Source organism: Morone saxatilis, unplaced genomic scaffold (assembly GCF_004916995.1).
Source record: "Morone saxatilis isolate NCDOM2014 unplaced genomic scaffold, NCSU_SB_2.0 Contig9, whole genome shotgun sequence".
In the NCBI taxonomy this organism is placed as follows: Eukaryota; Metazoa; Chordata; class Actinopteri; family Moronidae; genus Morone; species Morone saxatilis.
Window position 1 is genome coordinate 9,666,599 of NW_023340268.1, and position 19,564 is coordinate 9,686,162.

Consider the following 19,564-nt stretch of genomic DNA (forward strand, 5'->3'; position numbering starts at 1 on the left):
CAAGCCAGGCTGATTTTCTCACAAAACTTTTGTGAGGTTAAAAGTGAAGGCTGGGTTTGAAAAAAAAAAAAAAAAAAGAAGGAAAAGGAAGCCTCAAAAAGCCAACTGCTGTGGAATCTATTGAGAGCCATTTGTCATTGTCATTGTAAAGTCTGCATGATCCTCCAGTGTAGTGAGATCATGTGTAGGCTGACGGAGCAGAAATACTATGGATTTCCACAGTGATTAAACAAATCGACACCGGGAACATCGAGACCGCCACAGACTGTAGGGTTGTAGTTCCACTCTTGAAAAAAAAAAACAAAAAAACCAAACAGGAATCTCCAGTCTTTTTGTTGCCTATGTGGTAAGGCCCCTTCACGGTTCACTCTGATGGACAGATGAGAGATGGTGAATTGTGAAGTGTCTGCCGAACAAAGACAAGAACGGTGGGAGTTCCTTGGGCACAAAAGATCTAATTTTAAACCCCTTGGAGCAGACATCCTGGCACTGATCCTCATCGTGGCTGTCTTGCCTGCGAGAGACCCCAAAAGCGTCATATATAACTCCTCGTGGTATAAAAGTGGTCTACTTAAGGCTAGCTGAAGCTTTAGTTAAATGCGAATTCCCATTAAGATTGCTAGAATCTCAGTGGAAATACACATACAATTTGAAGTGCAAATACAACTTTTTTTGTGTGTACAGGCTGAACAAAAAGGTAGATAAATGTCCTCTTGATCCATGCTGACATTTTGGGGGACCAAGGCTTTAAAAAAGACGCTGGAAAATTAAAACCTGCCACACAGCCAAATGCTGTTATATTTTGGCTGTGGCCGGCGAATTAGTCTACTCCACCGGGCCATTGGCAGGTAACCAATCATTGTATGGGCCTGCGATTCTGTTCTAAAACCAATCTAGAAGGTAAAGTAATGAAATAGGCAGTAATGGATTCACACGCTGCTGAAGCCAGTGGATAAAAAGCGTGGATTTCTCAACTCGCTTAACACATTTGACACAGATACAGCGCCATTTCCAGAAGTAGAAACATCTTTCATCATGATACTGGGTTTTAATTGAGGAGTCTTTGTTCCGCAAAGTCTTTGTGAAATAAACTGAGGACAAGAGGACCCCATCTGTGTCTGACAGGTTATTATAAAAGTGTTGCTCTTTTTGTACATTTTTGAATGCCTTGTGAGAATGTCATTTAAGAAAAAAATAACATAATGTTGAACTTTATGTCAACAGATTCACCTCAAATCAAGTTTCCCAGCTGCAGAAAAATTGCTGCACTTGTCCTCTGCTCTTCTCGTCCTCTCCCCTGATCCCCCTCTTCTCTGTTTCATCTGCTCTCCTCTCCTCCTCTCTGCTGCTCCGCTCAGCTTAACTCCACCTCTCCTCTCTTCCCCTCTCCTGTCCCCTGCCCCTGCTTTTTTTTCTCCCCCCTCTCCTCTGCTCAGCACTTCTTATGCGCGCTCTCATCCCTCCTCTCAGCTTCCTCTCTTCCTTTTCGTCTCTGTCAGATTTGTCCTGTGGCTCCAGAGGCTTAATTTACTCACCAAACATACTAAATCGCACACATGCACACATGCACAGAAGAAGAAAAACCCACACACCGTCTCCCAGACCTTCAATGTATTCTGGGCTACATTCAGCCTGTCAGAACCGAAACGAGAGCCGCGTCCAACCCTCGCACCCTGCACCTTTCCAACAAATCTATGCTTCTTTTCAACACCATGTCTAAGATGAACCTTATCACACATTTTAACTGACAGTCTAGATTTCATCAGCACTCAATCACAGAGGCCCAACACAGATCAATCATCTCATACCACTAATTATCAATTAGACAGCCGGGTAATCTATTTCTGGTCATCGGTGGGGAGAGGAATTGTAACTGGTTATACCGAAGGCTAGTCTACGGCATGTGACCAAGTAATTAACCCAGAAGGCTAAAAATAGCTAATTTAATTTATATTGACGAGCCATGGAAATGTAGTGCTTTGTTCTTGCAACATGGCTAAATTGAAATTTATCAGTCATCCCTTTGGCAGCGTCTAGTAATTTAATGCTGGTCATCAGTGTTAAATCGGACAGGCCGCCAGGCACACTGAGATGGTCCTCCAACCAGCTTTTACAACCCATCACCGGATATCAGAGATTGATTGGTGTGGTCTACAATTCTGACCCTTGATTCATGGTGTCCATTAATATGCCACTGCTGATCATCTACCTGTATTCGTGGTACTGGTGGAGTGTTTTGGTAATCATTCTCTGTTGTCAATTAATAGGTCAGTTTAATAATAAGCTTTATTGGTGAAGCACAAAAATGGTACCCGCATTGACAAACACAGGGCTGTCTTCCTCCGCTAAAGACACACATACACAGACATGCTTCTGGACTGTGAGTACACCGTGTACACACACCGAGGCGGACGAGCACTGAACATTAGCGCAACACAGCCTCTCTAACACACATTTAATCCTGTGGCTTCTGGCTGGTTTCTCAGGGAGGGAGATGTGTCTGTCGCAGAGTCAGCCTCTTGATCATAAATACTTTTAACTTACAGAGAGAGAGAGAGAGAGAGAGAAAGGGGGAGGTAAGAAAGGGGGGAAAAAAGGGATGGGGCAAGAGTAAAAGAGTCACGTGTGGGGGATGAGTGTGTAACATAACACACGCCAGTTACATTCATCCCTTGCTTTGAATTTAACAGGCTCTTACCCTTGTCCTCTCATCTTTTTCTGTTCTTTTATCTCTGCATCACTCACCGCTCTTGTGTCTGCGTGTGTTTTTATGCATAAACATACTTGTTTTGTTCATTTTGTACTGTTGCATCCTCAACTCCATCTGTCCCTCTTGACTTTCATTCACCTAATCCTCTCCTGCATTTCCAACCTCTATACAGGGAATTTGTAATTACTTGTTTTTTCTTGCTCTTTCCACCCAACTCATCTCCTGTCTTCCCTTCTCTTGCTTTACTTTCTACGTCTAATACCAGTGCCAGAAGTAGTGCAACGTAACCTAGCGCAAGGAGAAGTTAAGGTGTGGCTTTGTCTTTGACACCGAGACCACATTTCAGGTCATACTTTCACATTCACCAGGTGGCTTTAGTGCCATAAATGTAACCACACAACATATCTGGATTACATTAGTATGAACAGAATGCAAAACATGGTAATGCCTCCAACAATAGTTTTCCCCCAAAGCTTATTCTCCCAATGCAAAATAGTCCCCTATTAATGTAATGCCCCTAACCCTGATGTGAGTCACTTCTCACTATATGCTTTTTCATATTTAATTTGGGCTTTCTGTACTCCTTGTGTCACTTTTTGCCTTAAACATCCTTGTATTTTGGTGTTACACAAGTAGCTGTACTGGGAACTGGTCTGCTTTGCGGTGTATATTCATATTCTTCATATTCAGCTGCTCCCTACTTTTTTTCTCTCCATCCATCTTCCACCCATAATCACCAATTCTTCTTCCCCCCTGCCTTCTCCTACCTACACTCACCCACAGTGAATTTGTAATCACCACCTCTCTCGCATCCCACATCTGGCACCTCTCCTCCTTCTCCTCCCTCCTTCCATCACCTTTCTTTCTCTCTTTTCCATCCTCCATTAGTCTTGCCTGTCCTCTTCCCCTCTCCTCCCTCCAGCCCCTTTTACCATCGCAAATTTGTTGTGAGTGTTGATTGTAATAGGTGGCTACTCACACGGTACAGCTCTGTTAATCTCTCACGTGTGTGTTCTGGCGTAGCCGACAAACAGGGTACACATTTTAGTCCTGAACACAGATTGCCATCCAAGTGTTGTGTTTTTAAATTTGCTAGAGAGCCAAATCTACTCATGTATTTCCGATTTGTGTTCGCCTGCTATGATTTTAGAAACGTAAGCCTGCACATATTGAACGGGCTGTTAAATTGAAAGAAGTGATAATTTTGCCATGCAAATTGGAATAAAGAGAGACTGCTCTCCAGTTAGCTGTTCCAGCTGTTCCAGGGCCCTGTGGAGCTATAACAGCATTTTATATACAATTGCTCTTTTCCTCTAAGGTCTAGTGCAAATGTGCATTTACAGACTGGTGTCATGAGTGTAATAAGTATAATCATAATTCATCATAATTGAATGCAGAGACATGGTGGCTTCCTTCAGGAGCCATCAGCAAAGATTGCACTGCAATGGACTAACCTTAAAGAAATTATAGAATTCTAGGAAGCATATTTCCAATGTGTCTGTAATGTATTATTTCACTTAAACTACTTTATGTGTGTTTCATCCAGAATTCCATTAAATGCACATACAAACGCGCACACACATCAAAAGCAAGACTTAAATCACAATCAGGTTCTGATTAAAGGCCCATCAAGTTGGGAAAATCAACCGTGTTTCTCAATTACTGAGAAGGTGACTTTCGGGGGATATGAGGTTTCTGACGCACGCTTTTTGCATGTCTCTCTCTTATGCACACACACACACACACACACACACACACACAAATGCACATGAAATACGCACACACCAAATCTGCTTCAGTCTTCCATAGGGCCATCTTCATTATTTCAAAGGGATGATTAGAACTAGCACATGGACGTGAACATGTTGAGTAGGCAAAGCGCACACACACTCACACACACAAATTAAAAAAATACACACAAATATTTCGGGCACACCAAGATAGCATGTGTTACCCTAAGGGTGTGACCGCAAACACACACAAACTTGCAACTGCACATACACACATGCACAAGGACAGGAGACAGACTCGCACACATGCAGACTCTCTCTGATGCGTTACAAGAAAGGCAGATGAGAAATTAACAAAGACAGACAGTCTCATATCCAGCTGGTGCTCCCTGTTGGGGTGCGTGTGTGTGTGTGCATGCAGTGTTCTAATCTATGTAAAGAAACAGGCAACATGGCCAGTATAGGAGGCGGTATTTCATCTAAGATGGAAGCTTGGAGTTTAAAGGGAAATGGTATATATAGGAAACCTCCTACATAGATGGATGGACACATAAACAGCACTGTCGGTCAAAGGTTCGATCCCTGGTGACAGCCAGAGTCTGTCCCTGTCAGACTGTCCTTGAGGAAGATACTGATGCCCTTAATGACTGTGTGCTGTGTAGGGAAAATACATACAGTAGCTGACATGAAATTCCACACAGACACAGCAGAACATAACTGAAATGACAGAAATAATGCAGAAAATACGAGGAACAGAAGGGTGTCTAATTGGAATGCATAGAATATAATGACATAGAAAAGGTTGTTCATTATCGTCAAGAAAGCAGGCTGTTTTCGTCATAAAAGCTCCGCAGACCAAATCATGTTGATGTCATGCCAACCAAAGATTAAGTTGAGCTACTTTGAATACATTTGGTGTCAGTCCTGTCCCTTCGCCTTTGATTCGTACCTATTTTAGTAATTTGTCTGCCAGTTTCTGAACTACCTTCCAGGCTACTCTTGTTAGTGAAAGAAAAGAATGGTCAGATAAAGCAAACAGCATTTATCGTGTTTTGTCCATTCTAAAGCCCAAAAATGGCAGTTTAATTTACAGTTTAAGGGTTGCAACAAGTTATTTTATTGGGTAGAAATGATTTGTGTATAGCGTTACATTATCTTCATAGAGGGTTATACCTAATTTTACATATGACTTAAAACACCTTTTTAAGGGTTGAACACCATAAATGTCACAGTAGAGACTGCAAATACCTAACCCAAACTCTTATATTTAACTCTCATATTTAAAACAGCCAGAGTCCAGCCCTACTAGAAAAACATTTGTAACATATTAAACATTACATTTTTTATTGTACCTGCACCTCAAGTCGGCTACTGATAACTGTAGTATATGGATGTATTGCATGTCGAGCTACAGATGTATGAACATTGTTGTAGGTAATAATGTCCAAATGATGAACCGAAGTGTGATAATCTTTACTCATGAAAATGATATAAAGCGTTGATTAATGACAGTACTAATGATGTGCTTTCCCCATTGAAAATGTTTAAATTGTGATTTGTAATTTGTCCTTGTAATTTAACTCCTCATTAACTCAACTTTTATTTTAAATCCATCATCAAACAATTCAACAAGCCCCTCAGTTTCTTTATCTGTTGTAAGTTTACAGCTTCTACTTTGGATACTCTAGTTCCTTGCTCTGCTTGTTGTATGTTATTTGAATCCGGAGGTCTTTAATGGATATCAGATTATTGGAATGAGATTGTTGCCATGGTGACCATGCGAACATTAAAATCATTTCAGCTGCGTGCTTAGTGCATCACTTAGCAATGCACCATATTTTAGACACAAAAAAAAAGAGATGTGCAAAAAATATTTTTTTCAGAGGCAAATAAAATACCTTAAACCACTGTCTTGTAATATCACAAAAACATTGGATTTAATGTACTTTGAGGATTTTCTTTGTCCCTCATTACTAATATGCAAGTGTATCCTGTAAGAATCCTAAAAAAACATGCAGCCACTTTTAACAGGAATGTTACACGATTTGTGTCAGTATAGGTGTAAGAAAACATCTGAGTCAAGTGAGAGGTTCATTATTTAGCTATACATTAATATAGAGTCTTAAGGGACTTATTACTAAACAGCTACAGTAGTTATTTTATTCATTATTCAATCGTTCCAGTAATTGTGCTTATGTTTGTGGAAAAAGACCAATTATTTGAATATTTATCTAGTGGTAAACGTCAGGTCTCTAAAGACACAGGAAACTGCACAACACACAGATACACAAGACAGAGGCGCACACACGCATGAAGGTAATTTGATTAGTCAGTGTGCTAGACAAATAAACCCTCTGTGAACCCAAGTACATTCTTTGCTGCTGAACTCCAACTTTTCAACAACTGTCAATTATGGATTAAAGTATGTAGTTAGTATGTAGTAAAGTATGTATTTTTGAAATTGTATGAAGTTCTATAACTGGCTTAATTAATTATTAATTAGAGGCCTTTGATAATCAGACAAAAAGCTAAACATTTAGTTTTTCACAATATATAAAAAAAGAAAAGAAATTCTGGCACACGGGTATTGGGAAGAAGAGAAAAACACAAGAGCAACAGCGGGTATTTTGTGTGTGTTTAGACCTGGTGTGTGATGACAGGTATGCCCATGTGCCCCAAACACAAAACTGTCAGCAGACATGGCATGTACCTCGCTATCTAAACACACATGCAGTCCCACTAGCTCATTACCTTGTGCCGTTATACTCGTGAGGACAGTCTGTTGTCTTTTTGTGCTATTAAATTAATTCCACTGTCCCCGGTAAATATTTTTTTTTCTTTTCTTTTATTACGAGATTTCATCATTGTCTAAATCCTTGCAAGAAAGGAAGTATTTGGATTATTATCACAACTATAATCACTCAGTTGTGTTTGCATATGCAGGTTCAATATCTCCTGCAGTCTTATTGGCTAGGAGCCTCAGAGCTCTGCAGGTGATGCATTTCCTTCCTGAGTGATGATGTATTTCCTGTTTGAGTCTTGCGCCTTGGGAGCCCCTTTGTACCGTTGTTCATTCTGTCTATGTATGTGTGTGTCTTTTTGTGCACAGTGTACACGTGCATGTGTGTGCTTGTCTGCTTCATTCCCAGAGAAGACTCATTTCCCCAGCAGGCCCTGTCAGGCTGTTTCTGGGTGCACTCAGTTCACAGCTGGAGGCTACTGCTGTCACCTGCTTACCTAACATCTCTCCTCTCCTCTCCTCAGTTTTCCCATTATCCACTTACTTTCATGTCAGTCATAACATTGGTGAACTATGTATCCCTACACAACACTCACTGATTCATTCTGAGGCAGCTTTCTACAAAACGAGTAAAAGTGAAGGCGAACCTTTATAGTTGGCAATAAAATTACTCCGAAGAGACTGTGCAGCCAAACGATTGCACAGAGAGTCCAAAAGTCCTATTTTTATACCAGTATTTAGCGCAAGTCTTCACTAAAATTGCTGTTTTCAAAAGCTTTCATGCTTGGGTGGCCACCAGCATGCCCCAGAAAGGAGGACACCTCTGCAGGGCAGGCAGGGATGGCAACCAAGACAGCTATAGTCACAGCTATTGTGTGTGTATATATACCATATACACACACACACACACACTATAAAAGTAACTAGAGGCAGAGGCGAACCAATTTCTCCTTTGCATATGGACACACACAAAGCCCAAACAGACAGATTAAACTTCGAAATGTGAGCACAAAAGGAGCAAGTGTCAGCAAAAAGGATGTGAAATAACTTGTAATAATGTAATGTAATGATGTAATAATAATATAACAATAAATTGTGTATTTTTAAGTAAAACTTAACATTTTATATGGAGCAGGAAAATCAAGTTTGCATGCACAGAGTGCATCCCAGAGGTGACGGCATGCAGCCTGTGTTCAGCTCGCAGACAAAAGCTCAGCAGGGTGATGCAGTGGACAACAGTAAACGTTTTGATCTTTGACACTGGCCGTCTGTTTCTCCCACACCTCGACCCTACCCCGCTCTCTCTCTCACACGGTCTACCCCTACCTCTCTCGCTCGGGGTCACTGGGTCAGACAGAGAGCAGATGCTTAACCACATGGCCACAACCAAACTTGACACCACAACACGCATACTCCCATTCTGTCATCTCCCCTTGCGAAATATGTTTGTCTCTCTGGAAGATATTTGTTGCCTGTTTTATTGTCCATCTTAGATTTCCAGTCAAATCAGAAGGGACTGATACAACAAAAGCTGGATATAACTCAGGTCAGTCCATCATGATTGCACCCTGTTGCTGTTTGATTGATTGATTTTGAATGTAATTGATATGTCAGAGGTTTGTGTTGTGTAAATATTTCATTTGATTCATTGATGATGTAATTGTTAGGTAGTGCTTCACCTGGGATTCACATCTGGGTTGAATATGGAATCTATATGGAATATTTACTGATGCATTGTCGAAGCATCCTAGCTGTACTGAAGCAAACGTTTCTGGGCGTATATATTCAGCCTACAGCTGTATTATTCTTGGTAACATTCTTGCCTTTTTTTGCCCACATACCTGATGTCATGTTGAATGCACTACTTTGTGACTTCAACTGCAATGCAAGCCTCCTTTTGAGCTATTGTTTGCTTTTGTCATGCTTTTCACATCTTTTATTCCACTTACAGTGTTGCACTTTGATATATTAGGCGTTTTTAGTTGATTAAGTCACCTGCAACAAATGTCCTAGTCTCATTTGTTTGGTTTTGTTTTCTGAAAAGGCAACTTCATGTGAATGCCACAGGCACAGCAAAAGATATAGATAATCATTAAGCTACTTACTTCTTTGGCAAGCTTCCTGTGATACACTTTGTTTCTGCTGCATTTGGTGCCAATGTTCCTTTAGGTTTTACGTGGTTTTACAAAAAAGGACCACAGTAGCTAAGTGCCTCTTTGGCTTGGAAGACATGGCAAACAATTTAATCTCCATTTTGTTGCTAATAGAAAACCATAACCATATTTTTGGTTGAGACACTGTCCTTCTCCCTCCAAGTTTCCTAAAAAGTATTTTAGGAAAAGTCATTTTGATTGATGCCATAAGATCACATCCAATCCCAATTACAGTTAAAATTTATATTTGTACATATCTACAGATGCATGTTATAAATATAAGGGCAACACAATAGGGTTGGAATAAAGGCAGCATTGTACTTAAGATCATCATATCATTTTAACATTTTCATTATTCGGTTATACTGTAGAAATGTCTTGAACAAATCAAGAAAAGCCAAATGCCACATGTAATATGGTCTCAATTCTCCCTTTGCTATGTGCCATGTTTTCACCTTGCTGCTGCAATCTTCTGGAGGTAACTTACTGTATATATTTCAACAAACAAAGGAAGCAAAAGGCTATTTTAAGTACTAGTCAATGTCCAAATGCCTGGTAGAGCTTGAGCTGAAATGAGTTTCTGAGATCAAAGGAAACGGAACGATAAAAGGATAAAAGGGATGGAAAGATAAAAGGATTTGAGTCACTGGATCAGAATTGTGCCTTTACAGAACAGAAATCAACAGAATTAAAAATCCATTCAACCATAAGGAACACTGGAGTCCATATATGTCATGAAGGTTGCTGCATTGAAAAGACATTCCTCTCCTCTCCACACAAATGATCAGATTCAGTTTAAACGAAAAGATTTTTTACTACACAAAAGTCATCAAAGCTGTGGTCCACAAAGTATTTCTCCTCAGATATCTGATGTATAAAGTTTGTGCAGTTCAGTTTATTATTTTTTCATTTTAAGTGAAGAGAGATGGAAAAACAGCTTATGACATCAGGAAAAAAACTACAGAGGTTGATGGACTTTGAGACCTTCTTTTATGATCTAATGATATTTCCTCGGGCATTTTCTTATTATTGATGAGCCTAGGTTATATGGGCTGTTTGTTATGCATGCCCACTGACATCGAGTATTTGAACGCAACATTAGCGAAAAGTCAAATGTGAGTAAATTTTGCCCGCGGACTGGAAACAAGCCAGCATCTCTCTGACCAGTTTGTTCTGATCTGAAAGCCACTTTGGCTGTAAATTAAACAGGCTGGAAACATTTAGAAAACCCTTGCCACCAAGGTTTAAATATTAATTTGATGCCCTTTGCATATGCATGCAGTATTTAACTTAAACAACTCTATACATTTAAGCACTCATGTTCCTCTGGTTAAGCCATTAACCTAGTTCAGCATTTTATTTTGTGTTTTTAATTATGGATTGTGAAGGATTATGGATTATATGGATTACAGCCTTACATTTGTTCTTCCGTCCTTCAAATGTATGTAAGACACTAACTGTAATTAATGTATTCGGGGAGAACGACGCATCTCACCAAGTACTACAGGTCAAACCAGAGTCATCTGTTTGTTACTGCTTCTGTCATTTATGTATATGTATGGCTATATTTAAACATGTTAGAACAAGATTTAAAAGAAGAATTTAATTTAAAATCTGTATTTGCGAACAACTGTTGGGCAGATATTGCATCATACTTGTCTTGCTCTATGCTATCTCTCATCAAAAAACAATTAAATGTCATGTAAAATTACTTTCATAATAACTTTACTGGAAGCAAAGTGCAAAATGATAAAGGCTAATAGATCCATTAGGTTCAATTCTAGGAAGTGTGAGGTATAGATTAGTACCAGACTTTTTAATATCGCTTTTGCACAGTCCAGCAAACCAATTACTTGTGCTTGTTAGCAAAGTTTGACCAAAAGACCATTATCATTAACAGAGTTGCAACTTCACCTCTGTCCTATACCTTTTGTGCATGCAGCATATTTAGGGAACAGAGCACAAGAGACAACATAAATAACAATAATTTAAGTCTTAAATTCATAAGGAGAAACCTACAGTGTTTTTGTTTTTGCATGGTAACATAAAAAGAACATTGCATTGCATTTAAATGGGGGTATGGAAATAAATACAAATACAGAATAGGTGACACAAACACAAAAATAAACAATAAATAAATCAAAATAAGTAAGGCTATGGATGGATGCTAGGCATAACGTGATTCGGTTGAGGTAACAATAAAATGTAGCTGAGCTGTCTAATAGAAACCAGTCAACTCTGCATCAGGTTGTGTTTATCCTTTCTCCCTGTATTTACACAGCTGTTTATTCTTGCTTTTAACCTTCATCAGAGGAGATTTAGGAGACTTACAAGATCAGTGTGATTGCTTCACCACTTTTGATGCTAAACTTCAGGGAGGGATGCATCAGCTATTGGCAAAGAGCTTTTCTATAGACTATAAAAATGAAACTGAACGGGTAAATAGATGGGACAAACCACATGGGAAACTGGGTTATAATTAAGGAAAAATCATATAGAAACCACACTTGGAAGTTTCAACTTTCATCAAGGCAATTAAAAAGGAAATAAACAGAAATGATTAAAAATGAGTGAGGCGTGTAGAGAAAATTGAGCACCAAATAAGTTCAAGCACCCATGTTAGCAAGCACTCGGTCTGCTTAAGGGTCCAACACAAAGTTGAGTGAGAAAATTGAGTGACAACAATGTCGACAGTGCTGATGATGGAATAATGTAACTTAATGTGAAGTACTCGAACAGCATTTGAACTCGGCTTTGGAAGCGGCATTATGAAGCGCTGTCTGTGATTGTCTTGCAGGCCTTGCAGTATTGAGGATGAGCTGTCACATTCAGTTTTACACTGAAGGTGTTTTTTGCTATTCAGAATGTTTTATTGCTGCTGATGTGCAGCCACTCAACTTAATGCACCATGGTATAGTGTCAACTGAGCATGAGCTGTGGACTATCTGCTTGAACTGCAGACTTCTGAGAATCAGTTGGCAAACATGACATTTTCCTCTTCATGCTAGGTAGTTTACACAACACAGGAAGGCAAGGGATTTAATTTAATGGCTTATGAACCAAAACTCGTTTAGGCTTGTGATTGACAAACGCAGTCTCGGTGGACGTGGCACATGTACGTGTGTCCATCCATCCGTCCACTCTGCCATTTGTTGCCGTGTTTGAACATACTGCAGTTGTCAAGTGGGTTCTGCTGGCTTATAAATGTTTTCTACTGATGCATGAAATATGACAGTTTCTACTGTCGAGGATTTTATTGTGGCTTGGTGAGAATATCTGCTTTCATAATGTTTTTTTTATATAGAGGCAGTGTCATTACATGTAGTTTCCAATGGTCATCATTAAAAGTCAATCATGCTTTTTTACTTTTAGTCTAAATGAAAGAACATGGTCAAGATTCGCCTTTTTAATGAACCTCATTCTCTCCATAGACTTATCCCCCTTCCTCAAACCATAACTAGCTTGCTTGCTCTTACATTTTTCATTTTGATAGACATCATGTTTAATTGGTCCTATTGTTTGGAACATTTGGAAAACAAAAACTCCACATGAAAACCCAACCCTTCCTCACCAGAAAAATGCCTGTATAAGTAGTGTGTGGAAGCAGTTTGTTGCAATTCAGATTTATGTTTAATGTTAGACGGCAACCTCTAGTAGCTGTTGTAATTCTGTCAGAAAAGAGAAAGTCAAGTAACTTAGTATAAAGAGCGACAAAGTCCATGTAGAAGAAGAAGAAGAAGAGGTTGGTGTGGGTGCTTTGATAAACACAGGAGCACCATTTGTTGCAGTAGTTTAAGGAGGCACCAAACTGTTGGTGCAATCAATTAATTTTCAAATCAAAATTGATTATCAAAAAATAATAAACAATAACATTAAAGTTCCCTGAGGGCACCACCCTTTAAGAAGGGAAACAATAGCCAATAGTTGATTGATTCAGTCTCATAAATTATCCTAAACTATTAATTTAGAAACTATCACCAAAAACACTATTAATAGCTTAAGTGGAAGGATTTGGAATTTTGCATAGAAGAGGCTGGTATAACCCACTCTTGTGCGAAATTAAATAGGCCGGAATGTATTAACACAAGCATCTATTAAAGAGATAATACAAGCAAAACAGATGAAAACACATGAATATCAAATCTAACTGAAAAAGAGCTAAACTAAAGAGTGTGTGCTGAAGTTTGGGCAGAATTTAGGTGTGCGTGTGTGTGTTGCATGCAAAGACAGCGTCTGAGTGAAGCAAAGCATTATACTAACATGACCTTAGCGGCGTCTCAGAGACTAGAGTTACAGCCGTGACATACGTTAATCATATCAACATCACAACATCATAACCATTATGAAAAACACATCAGTACATTAACATTAATAGAAGTTAAACGGTCCTGTGCATAGCAGTTAACCCTGTTAAGTCATGTGAATCTGTCTATGCCAGTATATTTCCAACCGTGCGTGAAAGGAGGGGGAAGAAGAGTTGCCGGTGTGCTGTGACAACAGCTGGCAATCCTGGGAGCCAGGCTGAGAAACGTTGTCTGCCGGTGTCCCACAAGTCTTTGCTGTATGGTGTCCGCTGGTGCAGGTTGGATGAGGAAAGGCGTTTCGCTCCTATTGTCCTTACAGAGTTAGCAGTTAGCAACTTGATGCTAATGCTTTGTGTCGCTCCTGTGAAGTCTTGGAGTTAGTCACGTGGTGTGTCAGCGTGGGCGGGATAGTGAAGAAGAGAAAAGAGGAGAGAGGATGACCCACAGGTTTTGTTACCTGGTCATCTGGCGTCATCAAATCGTATCAGATTAGGGTCACAGAAAGTCACCGGATGAAGTGACAGGAAGAGACCCGTCACAATCAAAGTCCAGTTAAATAACACCAAATGAATATACACCAGACTTTATATTTAAAGTTCCCCGTTGTTCCAACATTGGGGTGGATGAATGTGTAGAAAACAGGACTTTTGCAAAGAAGACCAGAGTTTGTGTTCGGTGTGAAACAATAAGTCAACGATGACTTATTTTTATTTACGTATTCAAGTTAACTTATGTAACATATTTAACTCAAGTACTTGTTTTAACCATGATCGTTTCCTAAACCTAACCAAGCGGTTTTGTTGCCTAAACCTAACCAAACTGCTACCATTTCACAATGTTAACCATGTGTCAAGGAAGATCCGGTATGACAAAGTCTCAGTATGCCTGTCGCTGGTACTCTCCAAAGGCAATTTATGTCGTTTTGGCAATTTACCAATTCAGTTGTTTCGGTATGAGCACGTGTTGAAAAACCTCTAATAACCTTCTGCAGTGAAAAACCCTGCATCCAAGGAGGAGAACCCACATTGTAGAAATGCTACTTTTACAACCAATAATAATGATGATAGCAATTAAGACTAGAAGCAAATGTAGAACTAAGATGAGAGGGCAATTTGAGTGAACGAGTAGTGCTGCTTGTGTGATTGCTGATTACTGTAGTCGTCCCTACTTTAATTTGGTCTAGATGGAAGTAAATTGACGCCTGATGTTGCTGTCTGTCCCCTTGGAGGGAAGAGTTATGACTAAGAGCACTGGGGGAAATAGGTGTAGCAGGTACTAAGTACAGATGTAACTGTGGCAGAAACAGTGGGATGCTGAAATTATAATCGCACCTCCTTTTCACAGCTCAGCAGGCTTTCGGGAACCTGCCAAGATCACATTTAACACACACAGATAGACAGACACACTCAGACACTGATACACACGTAGAAAGCGGCAGACAGTCTGCCCGGAACACCAACACACATGTGCATCCACCCCCCCTTACACACACACACACACACACACACACAAACACAGACCTCCTACTAAAGTGATATGGCTAAATTTTTGGGCATTGTCCTAGTTTTTTGTTTTTTTTTGCAATTTGATTCTAAACTGTCAATGGGAGTCAATATTGAATTTATCTGTTTGTAGCATGTTACTGAGTAATATTAATTAATATTAATTATATTTATTTCATTCAATAATACAACTGGTGCCAATACTGTGATTAACGCAGTACTCTTCCATAATAAATCTGTTTTTTCCGATTATTGTGTACTGTGGGTGGATTTTTAATTTTTTTATTTTTTTACCACATCATGCTCGTTAAATCTGTATGCCCTCTGTAATTGCAAAGTTCCATCAATCAGACGCTGCTGTGTACATTTTGGAAAGCTGTTGGAGACGACATGCAGCTGTTGCACTCCCAGAAGCATCTAAGCATTTGGTAAAAGACACAATGATTTAGTGATAACTGCTGAGAACGGGGGGATCTAAAGAGAGTTAAGTAGGTGTAACTGTGGACACATATATCCCAGTTTCTTTTGTTTAGCAGACGCTGTTATCTAAACCATAAACAAAACTGTAATTGTGTTCATCCAAAACACAACAGGCTAGTGGAAATAACTCTTAATTAATGCTTAATGTTAGCGTGAAGAATGAACTGATAAGGGAAATGAGCGTGAAAGCAACCTCCCAAATACAGGAATATGTATTGGCTGGAATGTATATCATGAAAGCAGAAAGCATATTTCTGACACCAATTTTAAGTCTTAATTAGTATTTATTTTATTTTTTTTTCAATTTGTTATTATAAAAGTATTTATGTTTCTGGCTTTTTACAGATAACATGAATGAAACAATTAACTGATGTTATTTATGACTAAAAAATAAACTGAGTGGTTCTACTTGTTACCACGTCACCTCTAATATGGTGTGTGTGTGCCAAAGACAGGGTTTAGTATTGATTTTCTGTAAAAGTTGAGTGTGTGCTTCGGTGTGAGTGGCTACTTGTGAGTGTGCACATGCTGTGTGTGTTTGTGAGTATGTGTATTTGTTTGTGTGTGTCAGTCAGGTGGTTTATCTCGGCTTTGTGAGAGAGGCAGCAAATCTCCCTGTAATTACGATCTGAACAGCCCTGACATTTTACCAAGACTCTCCAGGTGTGTGCATGTGCACGTGTCTGTGTGTGCGCGTGTGTATGTGTGTGTGTGCTGAAGGCCTTTTGTCTTGTGGGGCTGAAACAGCTGGGTGCTCTTCGCTAATTAACGAGAAACCTCATAATTACTGTTAACTGGCCTACTATAGCTGACACAGAGAGAGAAGGAGAGTCGGGAGACCAAAAGACAGTAACGGTGGGGAGGAACGTTAAAGTAGGTAAATATGAAGAAGAAAACAGTGAAGAAGACAGAGAAAAAATACAAACCACACAAATTACCTGCAGCAAATTGCAACATGTAAAACCTTGGTGCTGGAAAAGTTTTAGGCTTCAGGTTAAACAAATTCTAGAGATTTCTAAATGTAGTGCTTTCCTTACAAGATAATCCCAGTTTATTAGAACTTATCTCTTATTTTTGCAACTTTAGTCTGAATTTGTTATGATGGTTATGATAACGTTGTAGTCACTGAAGTCATTTTTGAGATGTGGGGACATGTGTCATCGCTACAATCGTGGGACAAGAATTGAGTGGTCACATCATCAGACAAGTTGTAAACAAGCCATCATGTTGGCCATATTATTTACCACTTTATAATGACGGTTTATAGACTGTGAAATGTTGCTAATAATAGTCCCACAGTGATGACAGTACTCCAGGAAGTCACTGTGTCCTGCACATTGTTCACTGTTAAACTACAAATGGTAATTTTTGAAGCTTTGTCTACAGAATAAAAAAAAACAAGATATAATGTGTTACTTTGTGAGCTTTAAAGGTATAGGTGCTTCAAGGTCAGTCACCAGTCTTTATGCCAGGCTAAGGAATCAGCTGCTGACTGTAGCTTCAAATGCAGCACACAGACACCAGTGAGTGATGTCTTCTCAGCAAGAAAGCAAGCATATTTCCCAAAATGTTGAACTATTCCTGAACTAGATGATGCTCTCTTTCCCCATTTCAGCAATTAACTGGCCGAGTGCAATGCTGTTACTCACAGAAATGTGCCTGTGGCTCAGGAGGTAGAATGGGTTGTCCATTCCATCTCCAGCTCTTCATTTTGAAACGTCCTTGAGCAATTGACACAGAGCCCCAATTGCCCTGCCACCATGGGTGTGCACGGGTGTGTGGGTGAATGAGAGGGACAAGGTAAATTGCTTCGGTATAAACGCATTATATACTCCATTTAATGATGAACAGAGGTGCTAAAATAAGAGAGAAGAGAAGAGCACAGTTACTATTCATATGGAAAGTGCTATCTGTCTTCTTGTTTGTTCATGTAGCTAACCAGAGTGTCCTCAGTGAGCGAGTCACAAGAATAGTAAAATGACTGACTGAGAAAATGAACTCTACCTCTATCATAATGAAGCCTAGTGAGTATTCCCATCATAGCTATCTAATAACTATTCAATTGGTTACAGCTGCTGTGTACAAGTGTGTTCAGAATTCAACGAAACATCAAATCGTAACAAAAATATCCCACAGTTATTGCTTCTGGGAGATTTTAAAAGGGGCACACACAAAGTGGTGTTGCAGTGCTGCAGGGACAGATAGTAAAAGAAGAGAGAGACACATCAACAACAGAGGGAAACAAGTATGAACATACATAGAGCCGGAGACAGGAAGGGTTGCTGTCTCTACCCGGGCTAAATGTCATTGCGTTGTTTTGGTCACCTAGAGCAGAACTGCTAACCTTGTGCTTGTGTCTCGTTCTGTGTCTTTGTATGCATGCATGTAATGTCACGTTTGTCGATGTCACTGACTCTACCTCAGAAAGATTCTTAAACCTTACCTTAAAAGGTCAAGTAGAAATTTCCCTGCAAAACAAGAGACCCATCCTTCACAGGTTGCTGTTGTGTGTCTTGGGCTTACACTGATGATTCAAGGAACTGAGAATGATCACTAGTGTCACGGTGTCACTGTGTTGTTTGTCTCCGCTATAGAAGCTGTACACAAACTCCATGCACATTTCTGTTCTGTTGTGAATCAAAGGGGAATGCCTAGTCATCGGACTTCATCAATGTGTGTATGCTTATGCTGTATATGTCCGTGTTTGTTTGTTTTTTCCCCCAAATAATTTGCTTGGAGTCTAAGCAGTTGGCTATTGATCTGTGTGCATGTGTGTATGTGTGTGTGTATAATGGTCATGTCACGCTGTGTTGATTTTCATGTCAGACAGCAGCGTTCTCTCCTCACTCCATTACTTCCCATTCTGTCGTGAGTGTGTGTGCCTGTGTGTGTCTGTCTGTCTGTGCCTGTGATTTCTCGCCCAGAACAGTTCTTGTGCTTTTTTTTTTCTTTTCTTCCAGGCTTACAGCTGTTTAATTGTTCCTTTACCTGAGCTCACACACTCATATGCACACACACACTTTGCACGGTAACAAGGTGAAGTAAATGAAAAGCCAAAAACACTCATTATGCAAGCGGACTGTGTATTGTCACAAGAGAGTTGCGAAAACTGCTGAATTAAAATGGTTCCAAAACAAAAATAAGCTACTGTGTACAAAGCACACAGTCATTAATGACAGGTGGAACCTGCCGCACTACCAGGAGCATAAAAACACTTAGACTGCAGCCTATTCTATGTTAAACAAATTAAAAATGTTTGTTCTTATTTCCCCCAAGGATGCAACATCCATTGCAATGCAAAGTTGGAGTTTTCCACAGATCTGTTTTTATATTTGAGATGTAGAAATGTTTTTAAGGAGTGTAGACAAGAGAGAAGCTGTAGGATTCAGGATGCTTACATGTGGCAGGTTTAACAGATAGCCAGGAGTTTGTTTTAAATACAGTGTTTAAAACCACACACAAAAAAACACTATTTTCTATAAATAGGAACCTGCTTTTCACCCCTAATGTACTCCATGTATAACTCATTTCATCTTATGTTACATTAGAATATAATATAATTATCCAAACCCTTATTTTATGGATTCATTGTTTAATTGTTTGGTCTACAAAATGTTACAAAATAGTGAGAAATCCCTTTAAAATGTTAAAATGTCATTAAGCCCAAAGTCACACCGTCAAATGTCATCTTTTGTCAAACCAGTAGTGCACAAGCTAAAAATATTCAGTTCAAAAATGTTTATTACAGTGCTATGAATCAGTAAAAAGCAGCTATGCTCACAACCAAGAAACTACAACTAAAGAATTCAATGTGAAAGTTGATGTGTTAGAAGCAGGAAAAATGCGCAGCGGGAGGATTTGAGCGGCTCTGACAAGGGCCAAATTGTGATGGCTAGACGACTGGGTCAGAGCATCTCCAAAACTGCAGCTCTTGTGGGTTGTTCC

At 39.5% G+C, this 19,564-nt stretch overlaps 1 protein-coding gene across 1 annotated transcript in view; it reads left to right on the forward strand.

The window, feature by feature from the left end:
- LOC118343277 (CUB and sushi domain-containing protein 3-like) overlaps nt 1–19,564 on the forward strand; it is a 323,719-nt gene that overhangs the window by 1,170 nt on the left and 302,985 nt on the right.